Below are 17,497 nucleotides of genomic sequence, written 5' to 3'. Positions count from 1 at the left end.
CTGGATGAGACATTGTAACCACTAGCCCTCCAGCCAGAGACTTCTTGCTGTGACCCAGTTGTCTCATCTGTAAAATCGGGGATTTGGATTTGATGGTCTGTTCAAACTCCATGGGAACCTTTCAGGCACTGACTCCTAGCTTTCAGGTCCTGCTTCTCTTCTGAAGCCTGCAGAATAACATTTCCCAGCTTTGAAAATTCGCATCCCAAATGGCCCAAAAATGCAGGGTACCGATCTCACCTCACAATTCAGAGCCCACCTCCTACACAGCTGCAGGGGTCAGGGAGATTCTGTTTCTATTTCTATAGTTTGTGCTATGAGGATAAGAGAGATTTTTGACATCTCCCCAACTATGAAAACTGTAATATGAAATCTGCTTTTTCAAACAACAGCCTACCTCTCACTCCCTTAGAAGAGCCCAGCAAGCTTTCTCAGGCTGTCATTTTCAGGTCTCTTTTCACCTCCCTTTTGGGAATCTCTGCTCTCATATCATTTAAAGATATTGATTATCTGCTCGACCACTACCCTGTTCTCCTTCTTTTTGTCCTGGTAGCCTGTGTTTGGTGTCAGTTTTCAGATAAGAAAAGAGAGTACTGTTAAGGCTTTATTTATAATGTCCTTGAAAGCTCAGTGTTGACTTCTTAGAGCTAAAAAACTGGCGGGTTAGGAGGAGAGACTCAAAGCAGAGGGTCATCCCCACGGAGATGACAGCACGATGACAGCACGGGAAGCACCAGCGTGGGCACGCGGGCGTGTCCCCAGGCAGGCATGCGCGTGCCTGCATGCCTGCACACACACGCAGCACACACTTAGCGTCCAGGTCAAAATGAATAAAGAGAAAAGAAACGCAGGTCCAGGGAAAGAGGGGAAATGCCAGGAGCATAATAGAAACTCGATACATGTTTGGTGAAAAGAAGACCAGAAAAGAGGAAACAAGCGGGGAAGGGAGGAATTCAGAAAGGTAGGAAATTTAGTTCAAAAAGCTCGGAACTTGGAGTCAGGGGACTTTCATTTGAAGCCTGGCTCTACTCGATTTATTAGATTTGCTAGAAATTCGAGCTCGGGAAAGTTTCTTGGCTTCTCTGATTTTGGGTTTCCTCTTCCCTCAAGTGGGTGTAGCATTGCCTTTCCAACTAATCTCATAAGATGGCTATAAAAATCAAACATAATCATGGTTATGGATGTTCTTTGTAAAGTGAAAAAACTGTCAACACACGAGGCTCTGAGCCACCTCGACAGAGCCGGCATTGTGTAGAGCTGTTCGCCAACCACTGTGACACGCTCTACGTACATTAAAGCGTTTAACCTCACAACCGTCCTGCAGGTATAAACTCTTATTATTCCTCTTCTACAGATGAGGAAACACACAGAGAGAGGGTCATTTGCTGAAAGGCACGCGCCTAGGAAGCAGTTAACTGAGATTCATATAAGGCTTGCCTGAGTCCAGCAGCCAATTCCCTTCATCACGCTGCCACCTCTCGGACCTTAATATGTACCCAGAGCCATTTAACATACCCACGTGAGATGAAGTCCACCTCCCGGTGTTAACTGACACTGCGTGAGTCACCTTGGGCTGCCAGAACAAAACACCATAGCCTAAGTGGCCCAAACAACAGAAATGTATTCTCTCACAGTGCTGGGGTTGGAAGTCCAAGATCAAGGTGCTGGTAGGGTTGGTTTCTGGTGGGAGATATCTTTCTGGCTTGCAGACGGCCGCCTTGTGTCTGGGTCTTCACGTAGCTTTTTCTCTGTACGTGTGGAGAGAGAGTGGGATCTCTGGTGTCTCTTCCTCTTCTTATAAGGACGCCAGTCCCGTAAGATTAGGGACCCACCCTTAAGACCTCATTCAATACCAGTTACCTCCCTAAACGCCCTATCTCCAAATATTGTCACATGGTTGGGGGGGGGGTCAGGATTTCAACATATGAATTTGGGGAGGACATAATGCAGACCATAACAGACATGTAATAGACACATACTCCAAAAAAACAAATATTCTGTCGACTTTTTCTCCCCAAGGAGGAATTTTTTTAAATCCCATCCCATCACCAGCAGCCACTGCAGCAGAATTCTTCAGCTCTGAGTCCTGCCCAGATAACTGCTCCCCCACAAAGCCAAGCAGCTCTGCTGTAAAATGAATGAAGCGGGTTTCGTGCAAAATATCTGAAACGTTCCTGCTCTCTCCCTCCCTCCTGTTCAAGAGCATTCTGAAGAAGTGAAAGGTCTGTCCCTTGTTCCCCTCTTGCCAGGCGTTCCTATTTACAGTTTCTGGCGAGTTTGAAGGGAGTCAAGAGTTTTCAAATCACTCCCATGGCTTTGCAGCATACTTTCCCACCCCCTTCTCCTGGGTCGTTAGAAATTATTATTCCTGGTTCCCATGGGGTGGCGGTGAGGGGAGAAAGGAAACAGAAAGAAAGGTTTGCAGTATGCGAAGCTGCAAGCTCTTTTAAAAACCAAAAAAAACCTCAGAGGAAAAGACATTGTGGTTTTCTGCCTGTAATGTTTTCTGTTTAGGTCTGCTCCCGGTCAGTCTGTTCCCTAAAACTTAGAGCAGGGCTTCCCTGGTGGCGCAATGGTTGAGAATCTGCCTGCCAATGCAGGGGACACGGGTTCGAGCCCTGGTCTGGGAAGATCCCACGTGCCGTGGGGCAACTAGGCCCGCGAGCCACAACTACTGAGCCTGCGCGTCTGGAGCCTGTGCCCCGCAACAAGAGAGGCCAGGACGGTGAGAGGCCCGCGCACCGCGATGAAGAGTGGCCCCCGCTCGCCACAACTAGAGATAGCCCTCGCACAGAAACGAAGACCCAACGCAGCCAAAAATAAACAAATTAACTAATTAATTAAAAAAAAAAAACTTAGAGCAAAAGTTTCATGTGGACTTCATCCTTGAATCCTACTTCACAGAGATGCTGATGAGTCCAAGGGCAGACTGAGAAAGGCCAGAAAGGTTTGTTGCCTGGATGCCAGAAACCATTAAAGGGTTTTACAATTCATCTCCCTACTCCTGGAGGCACATGATAAATTACCAGCATTCATCTATCTAACAGGATCAGGCTTCAGAACTTGTGAGCCATATGTTCACGCCATTGTTTTGTGCAAATAGATACTCTAAATATGCAACGATCTGGCACATTTCAGGAGAATTTATCAAAACGTTCTCTTGTCCCCCAACACGTATATTCATAAAAAATAATACTGAATAATTCCAAGCGGCAGCCATGCACGTGATTCCAGACTGTAAGTTCAGTTTGCACATTTAATGAAGGTTATTTGTAATCATAAGTAGAAAAAAAAAAAAAAGCTCAGTAGCCAGAAGTACTTATGGAAGATAGAATGAAGCTTGTATGTTACAGTTTTTACAGATGGATGGTAGAGGAAGGGTAGAAATGTGGTTGAACTTGGTTTATTCCCAATAAAAATTCTGGATTGGGTGGTCAGCCATCTGGGGCAAGAACAAACGTTCTTTCCTATGTGACCATGAAATCAGTCACACTCCATCTTTACTCTCATAGTGCTAATCTCACATTTTCTGGAGAAGAAATTAAGATATTTTAAAAATTTCTCTGTTACCAGTGCTTCCTCCCTGGTTACCACAGTCAACAATAGAAGTTCTGGGCTTCTAAAGAAAACAAGACTAATAGTTGCATTTCAAGTCAACAAACTGTAAGTCAGGAAAAAATCTGGAGGAAAATGTATCAAATTGGCAATATTGGTTGTTGCTTCGAGCTGACTTTATGCAGGTCATCTTAATTCTTTTTAAAAGTTTTGAATTCACTGACTTATTAGACAACATTTAAAACTGCTTTAACTTTTTAATTTGGGAAAATTTTAAAATACATAACACCGGAAAATAGAATAAATGCCTGCATACTTCCCAACCAAAATGCACAAATGTTAACATTGTTTCCACTTTTCTTCAAATCTTTTCTTTAAAATACCTGACAAAATTACAGATTAAATTGAAATCCTCTCTACAGCCCTTACAAGCCCCATGTTTCTGTTTACCTCCCCAGAGGAGGCCACTAGTGTGAACTTGGAACACATCCTTCAGCCAGAAGCATATGTGGCCCATCACTTACGTAAGATATCGCTTTGTGTGTCCTTAAACCATTGTATAAACATCTTACCGTATCATCCTTCAACTTAATTTTGCATTCTCATGTGTGTTCTTAAAAGCGTTCCTCCTGGGCTTCCCTGGTGGCGCAGTGGTTGAGAGTCCGCCTGCCGATGCAGAGGACACGGGTTCGTGCCCCGGACGGGGAAGATCCCACATGCCGCGGAGCAGCTGGGCCCGTGAGCCATGGCCGCTGAGCCTGCGTGTCCGGAGCCTGTGCTGCGCAACGGGAGAGGCCACAACAGTGAGAGGCTTGAAAAAAAAAAAAAAAGCGTTCCTCCTAATACTTGCTGACATTTTTTAAATGTTTATTAAATTTTCAACAATTTACATTAATTCGCAGGAGGAAACATTTCTTAACCTTAATAAGTCAAAGTAACTGAGAGACACCTGTAGTCCCAGCACTTTACAGAATATTATCGGAGACTGCCACTCCCTGGGTGGCTGTCGTTGGGAACCTCTGAGACAAGGACTTCGGTGCAATTCATCTATCGGCAGAGTCCCAGGAAGCGCGAGTGAGCAAGGCGGTGGGGCTGAGAAAGCCAGTGTCAATGTACCTTTGCTCAGACTGCACTGGTTGGGGGCAACAGGGCCTCAGTACCACCAGGACCTTTTGAAAAGCACACGAGACGCTGCCCAGGATTATCCACCTCAAGAAATGGAGGATGGCAGACTCATACGCAAACTCCTCTTCCCCACTGGTTGAACATGGACCCCAGGGCATTAGCTTCCCCGATGCTTTCGGGCTGCACCTTCCATGGGGGCCATGAGGGCCTCAGGAAAGTCTCCAAAGCAGAACGAGACAGAAACACAGTGCACGCTCCAGTGGGATGTGGCTAGCCAGGGTGGGTCTGAGCTCACCCAGAATTGCTGGGTCTTCTGAACCCGGGCCTCCAGATGGGGCCATAAAACCTAGACAACAGGCAGTGGAAGGCCTCTTTCTTCCTTACAAATGAATCTGATTTGACTACACAGAGTAGGCTTTGTACGTCTTTAAACAATTATAGATACATCTTACTGTATCATTCTTCACCTTCATTTTGCATCCTCATTATGCTTTTTTGTTTTTTATAAATTTATTTGTTTGTTTATTTTTGGCTGCGTTGGGTCTTCGTTGCTGCGCGCGGGCTTTCTGTAGTTGCGGCATGTGGGCTCAGTAGTTGTGGCTCGCGGGCTCTAGAGCACAGGCTCAGTAGTTGTGGCGCACGGGCTTAGTTGCTCCACGGCATGTGGAATCTTCCCGGAAGAGAGATCAAACCCGTGTCCTCTGCATTGGCAGGCGGATTCTTCACCACTGTGCCACCAGGGAAGTCCCCTCATTATGCTCTCTTGAAGGCTTTCCTTCTATGTTATTTGCTGGCATTTAAAAAATATTTATTAATCTTTTTTTCTTTGGCTGCACCACGTGGCATACAGAATCTTAGTTCCCCGACCAGCGATGGAACCCAGGCCCCCTGCTGTGGAAGCATGGAGTCTTAACCACTGGACTACCAGGGAAGTCCCGAAAAATATTCACTATTTTTTTTAACAATTTGCAGTTTTAAACTTAATTAACAGGATAACACACTTCATAACCTTAATAATTCAGAGTAATTGAGAGACACCTCAATTAGTTTGAGGTGAGCCTACTTTGAGAGAGTAGGCTGCTTCCTGAAATTCAACAAAGGTTGGGAAAAGCAAGTTTTCCAAGTCTCAAGAGCTGTCTCAGTCAGAAAATTCCAAACAAGGGCTCACCATCTTTGAAGTCACCCATCTCTTACAGCCTAGAAGCCAACCAAAAAGAAAAAAAAAATCAATTCTCTTTAGTCCACTCATCTTACCACTTTCTTTCCCAGAAGCAGAATGAAAGAGCAGCTGCCCAACAGTGTGAGAAAGTCAACAATATCTTCCTTGTGGGCCTGTAGTTGACTAAACTTAAAGGGAATGAGCCACAGCTGCTTCTAAAATTCCAGCACATAGTAGATGCTCAGTAAATGCATTGTGAACCTTTGACCCCTCTTTCTGCCTAAAATGCCAGCTTTAACTAGCATGACTCTTCAAGGGATAAGTCCATAACCTGAGGGTTTCATATATCATCCATGTCACCCATTGATCTCACTCATTCCCATTCCCTGGGCAATCACAGGACAGAGGATGGGTACATCAAAGAAATAAAGGGATCCATTGCATTGGTTCTCTGTAGGGCAAAAGGCATCAGTGGGGATTCAATATGAGCGGAGGGGCGAGAAGATGCTGGCAAGGAAGGGTAGGAGCTCAAAGGCTGAGAGCTACTCTCCACCAAGTGTTGTGAGCTGTTGCTGAAACAACGTTTCTGTATCTTCACAGTTTTGCTGGGGGTCCACTGTGATTCTCCTTTTGTCAAAGGCAATTTATTCCAGTGGTTTCTGGAATAACTCCTTTGTTCAGAGCCTTCTTGCTACTTGTCATTATCGGTAAGATTGCGCAAACCTGTAAGACAATTCACTGTGTTCAGTCCAGCTACGTCAGTACTTCCAAAATTCCACAGGGCGGAGATAGCATCAGCTGTCATTCACTGTGGCACCTAGCGTGTCTGCACGCCTCCGTGAACCCAGTTAGCCGTCCGTTCACTCAGTCAAGAGGGCCTAGCTTTTGATTAAACATCCCAGACTTCCAGTGCTAAAGGGAAAGCAGAGGATTATAGCAATTATCTGGATGACTCCCACCATAATCTCACTTTTGCCTAAGTGTGATCCTTACCTTGATAGTTAGAGGGAGACATTATTCTTGGAATTACAAAATTATAGGGCTAGAAAGAGATCTAAGAAGGTCATTAATCATCAGGATAATAAGCTCAATTATCTGGTACAAAAAGATCTCAGACACCTCTTCCTTTTTACGCTCTGTGGATGGGGGGTAGATTTCTCAGCATCTTCGCCCTCACTTCGCTTTACCACCTTTCACTCCTTCCCCAATTAAAGCAACCAAAAATGAAGTCCTCATCAGATCCTACAAATTATGAGGGGTCCCTTAAGAAAAAAGGATAATACGGGTGAGGGGACAGGTGAAATAGTTGGAGGAGATTAAGAGGTACAAACGTCCAGCTATAAAATAAATTAATCATGGGGATGTGATGGACAACATAGGGGACAAAGTTAATAATACTGTGATAACTCTGTATCGTGACAGATGGTAACTAGACATAGTGATCATTTCGTAAGGTATAAAAATATAAAATCACTATGTTGTACACCTGAAACTAATATAATATTGTGTGTCAATTATAATTCAATTTAAAAAAGAAAAAAGAAAGTATATGGTGTCCTTTGATTCCTGTCCTCAGCAAAAGCATTTATTTTATTGGTTAGGTATATTGTCATGGTAGACTTGGAAATGGTGAATTTAAGTAAACACAAAATCCGAGACCTTCTAAATTCTAACCCTCTGTTTTTGGCTGGTCTTTTTTCCTTAATAATCTCAAATTTCAGGCAATATCCTGTAACTACAAATATGTTTCAGGAGAAGAATGATTTGATTTTTAAAAATTCAATCAATAAGGTTCAAATCTATTTTTGATTTACTAAGCTCGAAGGCATCCTCTGAATTTATATTAGAGCAACGTGTTACAGGCACAAGGACTGTCACTTGTAAAGGATTCCACCATCTACCAGCTCCTTCCATGCTTCCCCCTCCCGGCTGTTAACAGTGTTCATCATTCCTAGTGTTTTATGCTTATATAGAACCTCAACACTTTTCTCAGCTTTGATGGAAGACCCAGAATATTTGCTCCAGTTTTTTTTTTTCCTTAAAGAACTCTGTACTCTATGTAAGCATAGATGGCTTTTCAAAACCATTACTTGAAGGTGTAACTTATTCTTATACGGCAGACAAAATACACAATGAAACACTCCCTTTGCAGTTTGGTAGGGTACCTATTTCAACATGGAAAGAAAATTATCCAGGTATGCCTTTTCAAAGATTCCACTTATATAAACATCACGTTCAAGCCAAAGGATCAAGTGCACTTATGGTTTTCTAATTACCAAAGGAAAACATGGCTTTTTTTGTTTTTAACTTCACAATGGTTGCCGTTTTCCTGAGTGCTTTGCTTCAACGGATGCTGTACCCTGAGATCTTGTAGGTAAACGTATTTAATCCTCAGAATGACCGTAAGAGCCAGGTATATTTACTTGCATTTTGCAGATGAGGAAAGTGATGCTTGGAATACTTGCCCAGTTACTTGCTCAGAAAGTAAAAGGCTGGTGCTGGGAGTAGAACCAGGTCTGTTATGATTCAAAAGCCAGGTTTGCACATAAGCTTTATGCTCGGTCTATCAACTGTGTTTCATTTAACATAGAAAACCACGTGCAATTCAACTTACATTCTGGACTTACTAAAGTGGGATTCTAGGTAAACTGAAATGTACTGACTATATCTTTAAAGCTTTCAGTGGCATGCTCTGCACAGCCATATTTGGTGACTTTTCATAATGCATTTTCCTAAGCCTGACAACATATCATTTCATTTTAGTTTTCATTTAGAAATAATCATGAATATTAATAAGTGCTCAAGGCACAGTGTCTTTTCTTATGAGAGCCTTGTCATATGAGTGAGAGACTTTCTAGAAAGTTTGGTTCAAAATGGAAATGTGGATATAAATGCTAAAGTGCAGAGACATGGGTGCTCGGTGCTCCATAATTTAAGTACAGCTTCTTGAACTACTCCTTATCGCTGAAGAGGAGTCTGGGTAGACCCTGAATTTTCCGGGGAGAGCTGCTAATCAGCGAAGAACTTTGATACAGAAGAATTAATGTCTCATTTTGTACAATACTGAACAGCAGCGTCCAGTCTGTTTTCTGGTACTTAATATTTTAAGAAGTTTCTTCCAAACAATGCCAAAGACTACCAGCTACCACCAGTAACTAGGAGAGAGGCAGCCTCAGAAGGAACCAACCCTGCCTACACCTTGATCGTGGACTTCTACTGCAAAAACTGTGACAATAAATATCTGTTGTTTGACTTAAATGACCATCAACAGAGGAATGAATAAAGGAGACATGGTGCATAAATACAATGGACTATTACTCAGCCATAAAAAAGAATGAAATAATGCCATTGGCAACAACATGGATGGACCTGTGTTGATCATACACTGAGTGAAGGACTTCAGACAGAGGAAGACCAAAAGTATATGATATCACTTCTAGGTGGAATCGAAAAGTAAATACAAATGAATTAACTGACAAAGCAGAAAGAGACTCACAGACTTAAAACACAAACGTGGGGTTACATAAAAGAAGGGGGAATGGGGAGAGATAAATTAGGAAGTCGGGATAATGGATACACAGAAATAGATATATGCATAATAGATAATCCAAAAGGACCTGAGGCTCAGCACAGGGGACTCTACTTGACCTAATGCAATAACCTCTGTGGCAGAAGAATCTGAAATATAATAGGTATATACATATGTATGCATATGTACAACTGAATCCGATGGCTGTACACCAAAAACAAACGCAACACTGTACATCAACTATTCTCCAACATACCATAGAAATGGACTTACAAAAAGCGAAGCAAAGCAGAGCAGAGCAATGCCTACTATTCCCCTCCGGCCTCCTTGACTTGGGCTGGTATCCCCTCCCTGGAGCCTGAGCAGGCTTGGGTCCCGTGGCTGGACTGTGGTTTGGCCGAGAGGGCTGGGGAGGATGTGCCCGCCAACGAGCCCCCCCTTTAACCCGTAGGGTCTGTTTGGCTCTGCATGGGACCACAATCTGCAGATCCAGGCGGGCCCTCCTACGGTTTAAACAAGCCTAGTGCACCCAAACGATGGTGGACCCTACGGCCTGGAGAAGCTCCCCAAAGTCCCCTACTCTACGTCCCCTGTGCTGGGTTTCCAACAACTAGCCTCCTTCCTGCGAGTCGCCCCTCCTTTGAACCACAGCACCCTCGGCGGGGCGGTTTGGCAGGGCTTCGCATTTGTCTGCGGGGGTAGAAGCTTAAGGGGGAAGAAGTAGTGAGACACAAGCCCTTGGGTGTTCGCTCTGGCACCTTCCACTCTAATTCACAGCCCGGGAAAACGACTTTCCCTAAGGCTCCGCTTGCCCGAGTAACCCGACTTAGGCTTGGAGAAATGCTGCCGCCTTGTGGACATTTCCCGTAACAACAAATTTACAACCGCTGCTCAAAAGCACTTCCTATTCCCAAGGCCTGGGGGACTGTTAATGACACCTGCCCTCAAGCAATGTCCTGGGGTAGGTAATGCAAAAAGAATTCAAAACACAGCCGACACTCAAGAAGGAAATTTCAAGAAGTTAATTTTACTGACACTGTTTAAGAAAAGAAAAAAATAAACAACAACACAAGATGCTCAACATCCCTAATTATTAGAGAAATGCAAATCAAAACTGCAGCAAGGTAATGCCTCGCATCAGTCAGAATGGTCACCGTCAAAAGTCTACAAACAATAAAGCTGGAGGTGAGCGTGGAGAAACGGGAACCCTCCTACACTATTGGTGGGAATGTACATTGGTAACAGTCAGTATAAAGGACAGTCTTGAAGTTCCTGAAAACAACTAAAAAGAGAGCTACCCTATATCCGGCATTCCCACTCCTGGGTGTATATCTGGAGAAAACCATAATTCGAAGAGACACATGCACCCCAACGTTCACTGAAGCACTATTTACAATAGCCAGGACACAGAACCCAGCAACATGTCCACCAACGGATGAATGGATAAAAAAAGACGTGGTACAGGTGTACAATGGACTATTACTCCGCCGTAAAAAAGAATGAAATAACGCCATTGGCAGCAACGTGGATGGACCTGGGAGGATCATACACTGAGTGAAGCACTTCAGACAGAGGAAGACCAATAGCGTATCATATCACTTCTAGGTGGAATCGAAAAATAGATACAAATGAACTAATTGACAAAGCGGAAAGAGACTCACAGACTTAAAACACAAATGTGCGGTTACTTAAAGGAAAGGGGAAGGGGGAGGGATAGATTAGGAGGTCGGGACAAACACATCCACACAAATACATATTGCGTAATAGATAACCCACAAGGACCTGACGCTCGGCACCGGGAGCTCTACTCGACCTTCTGCAATAACCTCTGTGGCAAAAGAATCTGAAAACAATAGATATACTGTAAGTATATGTATAACTGAATCCGATGGCTGTACACCGAAAACAAACACAACACTGTACGTCAACTATATTCCAACATACCATAAACATGAACTTACAAAAAGCGAAGCAAAGCAGAGCAGAGCAATGCCTACTATTCCCCTCCGGCCTCCTTGACTTGGGCTGTTATCCCCTCCCTGGAGCCTGAGCAGGCTTGGGTCCCGTGGCTGGACTGTGGTTTGGCCGAGAGGGCTGGGGAGGATGTGCCCGCCAACGAGCCCCCCCTTTAACCCGTAGGGTCTGTTTGGCTCTGCATGGGACCACAATCTACAGATCCAGGCGGGCCCTCCTACAGCTTAACCAAGCCTAGAGCACCCAAACGAAGGTGGACCCTACGGCCCGCAGGAGCTTCCAAAAGTCCCCTAGCCTCCATGTCTCCTGGCACTGGGGTTCCCATCTTCAGTCTCCTTCCTTCGAGTCAACCCACCTACGAACAACAGCACCTTTGGCAGGGAGGTTAGTCAGGGCTTCCGATTTGTCTGGGGGGTGAAGTTTAATGGGGAAGAAGTAGTGAGACACAAGCCCTTGGGTGTTTGCTCTGGCACCTTCCACATTCACAACCCAGGAAGACAACTTTCGCTAAGCCTCTGCTTGCCCGAGTAACCCGACTTGGGCATGAAGAAATGCTGCTGCCTTGTGGACACTGCCCATAGCAACAACTTTACAACTGGTGCTCATGGGCACTTCCTATTCCCAAGGCCTGGGGGGCTGTTAATGCCCTCAAGAAATGTCCTGTGGGACTTCCCCTGTGGCACAGCAGTTAAGAATCCGCCTGCCAATGCAGGGGACACGGGTTCGAGCCCTGGTCCGGGAAGATCCCACATGCTGTGGAGCAACTAATCCCGTGCACCACAACTGCTGAGCCTGCGCTCTAGAGCCCACGAGCCGCAACTACTGAGCCCGCGTGCCTAAAGCCCGTGCTCCGCAACAAGAGAAGCCACTGCAATGAGAAGCCCGTGCACCGCAACGAAGAGCAGCCCCCACTAGCCGCAACTAGAGAAATCCCGCGCAAAGCAACAAAGACCCATCACAGCCAAAAATAAAAAGATAAATAAATAAATTTATTTTTTTTTAAAAAATGTCCTGTGGCTGGGAATGGAAAAAGAACGCAGAACATGGCAGACCATCAAAAAGCCCATTTCAAGAGGTAATTTTTACTCACATTCTTTAAGAAAGAAGTACATGAAAAGATGGTCAACACCACTAATTATGAGAGAGACACAAATCAAATCTCGAAGGAGGTATCACCTTGCACCAGTCACAATGGCCGTTATCAAAAAGTCTATAAAAAATAGTAGCTGGAGTGTGTGTGGAGAAAAGGGAACCCTCCTAAACTGCTCGTGGTTATGGAAACTGGTGACAGCTACTTTAAAGAACATTATGGAGGTTCCTTAAAAAAGAAAAAGAAAGCTACCAGATGATCCGGCAATCCCTCTCCTGGGGGTATATTCAGAGAAATCCAGTATTCGAAAAAACCCACACACCACAACGTCCACTGCAGCAGTATTTACAGTAGCCAAGACATGGAAGCAATGAAAGTGTTCACAGACAGAGGAATGGATGAAGAAGATGTGGCACATACATACAGTGGAATACTAATCAGTCATTAAAAAAGAATGAAATAATGCCATTTTCATCAACATGGATGGACCTAGAGATTATCACACTAAGTGAAGTAAATCAGAAAGAGAAAGACAAATAATATATCACCTATATGTGGAATCCACAATATGACACAAATGAACTTATCTACGGAACAGAAACCTACCCACAGACATAGAGAACAGACTTATGGTTCCCAAGGGGGAGGGATGGATTGGGATTTGGGGGCTAGCAGATGCAAACTATTATATATAGAATGGATATACAACAAGGTCCTACTGTATAGCACTATACGGGGAACTATATTCAATATCTTGTGATTAAACCATAATGGAAAAGAATATGAAAAAGCATATGTATAATTGAATTACATTGCTGTATAGCAGAAATTAACACAATATTGTAAATCAACTATACTTCAATAAAATAAATTAAATATATTTATATATCTGTATACATATATCTCTCTCTCTCTACACCTGTTGTTCAAAGCCACCCAATGGAGGACTTTGTTATGGCAGTCCTCGCACATGCATACAGACCCACTGACCAGTCTTGTCTGAACTTGACTCGCCCCAGAACTTTCAGTTTCCCCAACCAATATACATATGTATTTTTTCACTTAATACAATAGGATTGAGTTCCTTTCACTTGCTACTTAAGATTCTTCACACATACTCCATCAACCTCTTAGAGCATTGGTTAGGACAGTGGGGGAGACCAGGATGGTGATGGGACTAAAACTGTGTCAACTAGGAAAGGTTGAAGGAGCTGGGGATATTTAACCAGCAGAATGACTATTAACAGGAAGGAAGTAAAGGAGGAGCGCCAAACCATGCCTGAGAATTCAAAGAAAGAAACGGTACAATGGACAGCCTCATCCACCCATCATACAGCGTATTAAAATTTGATTCATGTGCTTTTTTTTTTTTTTTTCTTCGCAGTACGCGGGCCTCTCATCGCCACGGCCTCTCCCGTTGAGAAGCACAGGCTCCAGATGCGCAGGCCCAGCTGTCATGGCCCACGGGCCCAGCCGCTCCGCGGCACGTGGGATCCTCCCGGACCGGGGCATGAACCCGTTTCCCCTGCATCGGCAGGCGGACTCTCAACCACTGCGCCACCAGGGAAGCCCAAGGGTTGGAATTTTTAACTCTCCTGCAGGTCTTCAGATTTCTATGCCATTCAGTAACATTTCCACATATTCATCTCAGTTCATTCCTCAATAACATAACCCCCAACGAAATTTGCTGGAAAAAAAATGCATACTTTTCGGGGGAAATATGTGGCTCAAGGTCCAAGAAGTTATTCGTTAAAAGATTTTTGGTTCTCAAATGAAGTGTTCACATTAACCAAGAATCCTTTGTTTCTCACTCATCCAACCTCTCCTTGGTTGGCTCAGCTACTCACCCAAGTCCATCAGAACGTAGGCATCCTGCCTGCCACTTCAAGTAATGCCAACATTATTACCCAGATATGGATCGCAGGTCCTGGCAGATGACTCTGTAACCCTCCTAGGAGTGCGATTCCTGCACTGACACTTATCAAGACTGAACTCCTAGAGGAAAATGCTCCCACATCAGGATAGTTGTGCTCACCCATTTGCTTCACTCTTGCCAGTAGCAGGTCTGCAACTCCTACATTTGGCAAAGGGATTTTATTATAGAGAAACGCAGACTCTGCACCACTTTGAAATATTATTGCATGCACATAAGCTCCATGCAAGCAGGACCATTTTTTGTGTGGTTCTCTGCTGCATCCCCAGAGCCTGCCACATAGGAGTTGCTTTATAAGTATGTGATGAACAAATGACATGAAAATCTCAGAGGTCTTAGCTGCAAGCAATAGCACATATTTAACGAAAACAGGGCAGAAGAGGGCTTATTAAAAGGATATTGAATAAACGAAATAATTGCTGGGATGACTAGAGAATCTGTCCAGAGCAAGCATGCAGGACCGTAATCAAAATCACGCCACAAAACCAGATGTGAGGACTCCTCTGCTGCTGACCCTAAAGACGGCACATCACAGTCTGGGCTGCATTTGTCACTGTCACTGAGGACAGGGAGAAATGTTTCACAAACAGTCTGCAGTCCAAGCTTGGTTTACCTGTACTCCATTCTGGTGCACAAAAGTAAAATATTCATAGTGTCTTCAGGGATTGGGCTACTTTTGGGGTAGCTCTGCTGCCAGTTATTCCAACATGAGTGACTGCTTCAGTGAAACAATAACACTCATTAGATGCTTGCTCTGTGCTAGGCTCCCATGTACTATGTTCGCCCTCCCATTTAGTCATTCCAGCCACTCCAAAGGCCACGTGATATGCCCATCACGCGTCAGGCACCGTGGAATTCTGTATGTATGGAGAAGTAGCTTGAATTTTGCAGGGACATTTAATAACTTTGTATTCTTGGTCAGGTTACTTAACTCCTCTGTGCCTCAATTTTCCATTCTGTACAATAGCAATGATTTTTTAAATTTTATTTATTAATTTATTTTTGGCTGCCGTGGGTCTTCGTTGCTGCGTGGGCTTTCTCTCTAGTTGCTGCAAGCAGGGGCAACTCTTTGTTGCGGTGCACGGGCTTCTCATTGCGGTGCTTCTCTTGTTGCGGAGCACGGGCTCTAGGCGCTCGGGCTTCAGTAGTTGGGGCGCACGGGCTTAGTTGCACCGTGACATGTGGGATCTTCCCGGACCAGGGCTCGGACCCGTGTCCCGTGCATTGGCAGGCAGATTCTTAACCAGTGCATCACCAGGGAAGTCCCACGGCAATGATTTTTAAATGACCTACCTCATAGATTCTTATAAGGATTATACTATATTATATTATATCTGAGTTACTATATATAAAGCAGCTAAGACAGTGACTGGCATATCGTACCACGTGTGCCTCATCACAATCCTACGAGGCAAGGGTATCATTTTGCGAGGCTGAAACTGAGGCACAGTGAGACGAGCCTGTGCTTGGTGACACAAAGCGGTTGGACCTGAATTTGCACAGAAATCCACCTGACTCCACAGCCTAAAATCTTAGACATCCTCAAGGTTGATAGTAGAAGCAAACTGTGCTGAATTGCTTCAGTTATGCCTGAGGTGCAAAAGCATGGAGGGTTTTGGGCAACAAAGAAATGATCCAAGTTTTCAAAGTATATTTTCTGCTCTATGTTTGAGCATCCTTATACAAACTTCTTATGAACTTCAGTCATTTTAAATCTCTCTCTCGGGCTTCCCTGGTGACGCAGTGGTTAAGAACCTGCCTGCCAATGCAGGGGACACGGGTTTGAGCCCTGGTCCGGGAAGATCCCACATGCCGCGGGGCAACTAAGCCCGTGCGCCACAACTTCTGAGCCTGTGGTCTAGAGCCCACGAGCCACAACTACTGAGCCCACGTGCCACAACTACTAAAGCCCGCACGCCTAGCGTCCGTGCTCTGTCCGTATCAAGAGAAGCCACTGCAATGAGAAGCCCGCGCACCACAACGAAGAGTAGCCCCCGCTCGCCGCAACTGGAGAAAGCTGCTCACAGCAACAAAGAACCAAAGCAGCCGAAAATAAATTAATTACATAAATAAATTTAAATAAATAAATAAATCTCTCTATATATATGATCGATGAAAAAAAGGCAAATAAAAGGACTTGATTGACTACTTGCTCGGAGCCTGAGGCAGGGCGCCCAAGCTGGAAAGGCAGAGATGCTGGGAGTGCCAGTGTGTGCTTGGCACTGCAAAATTGGGTTGGACTGGCCTAGATTAGCAGCAAGTTGGCCTCAACCACTGCTGCCCATCCCACTGGGAACACGAAGAACATCATTGCCCTTCTCTCCCCCCAAAAACGTGTGTAAAATTTCAGAAGGTTCATGTGCCTCTCGAACCCATCTGTGAATTCCAGGTGAAGAACCTTCTTCTTGATAAGTGACTCTAAAGCTTTTTAAAGGCTGCAGTCATCTTTTGGAGCAGCCAAAAACACCATAGTCTGCCTAGGCCACCTGCTCCCAGTGTCTGGTAGGAATCTAACAGCTGCACACCAGTGTGTAAAGTTGCATGGAAGCCAGACTTTTTTTTTCATCCAGCTAATATTTATTTATGCATCTGGCATAGTTTCTAGAAGCTGGTGATACAAATGTGAACAAGATGAACAAGGTCTTGTCCTCCGGAGCTGAAACTCCAAGGGCAAGATTGACAATAAACATAAAAAGCAATGTACAGAACAAAATGGGATACGGTAACCAAGAGTGACTGGTGGCGGGCTGTTTTAATGGGGTGGGCAGGGAAGGTTCTTAGGAGTCATTTGAGTTGATACCTAAGTGGCAAGGTGGAGCCAAGTGTTTAAAGAACTAAGAAACTGTGTTCCCAGGCAGAGGAAACAGCAAGTGCAAAGGCCCTGCATAGGTAATGCATGCGGTCTTACTGAGGAATAGAGATGGGACCAGCATAGGTGGCATAGAGTAAATTAGCACTGAATTTGAGGCCTCGGTAACTCAATAGTGCAATAAGCTTAGTTTCTGGATATCAAATTTGAATAAGCATTAATAACCCCTTAATAACTATTTAATAGGTTTTTAGGAATAGACTCTGTGTGTAATAATGAAAATCTAGGAAACCGAAAGTCCTCATAAAAATTCAAGACCAGTA

General features: G+C 44.5%; 1 long non-coding RNA gene across 20 annotated transcripts in view; it reads right to left on the bottom strand.

Annotated features, from left to right (window-relative positions):
• Positions 1–17,497, bottom strand: part of LOC117313967 (uncharacterized) — a 175,483-nt gene that overhangs the window by 32,152 nt on the left and 125,834 nt on the right. For 18 of the 20 annotated variants that reach the window (XR_012323872.1, XR_012323862.1, XR_012323875.1 and 15 more), the window contains one exon: positions 1,633–1,748. The exons of the other annotated variants lie outside the window; for them this stretch is intronic. This is a non-coding gene — a long non-coding RNA (uncharacterized lncRNA). The remainder of the gene's footprint in view (positions 1–1,632; positions 1,749–17,497) is intronic. 20 annotated transcript variants of the gene reach the window in all.

The sequence above is a fragment of the Tursiops truncatus genome, chromosome 10, assembly GCF_011762595.2.
Source record: "Tursiops truncatus isolate mTurTru1 chromosome 10, mTurTru1.mat.Y, whole genome shotgun sequence".
NCBI classification, from domain to species: domain Eukaryota; kingdom Metazoa; phylum Chordata; class Mammalia; order Artiodactyla; family Delphinidae; genus Tursiops; species Tursiops truncatus.
Note: the sequence above shows the minus strand (reverse complement) of the source record. Positions and strands in the feature narration are given on the sequence as shown.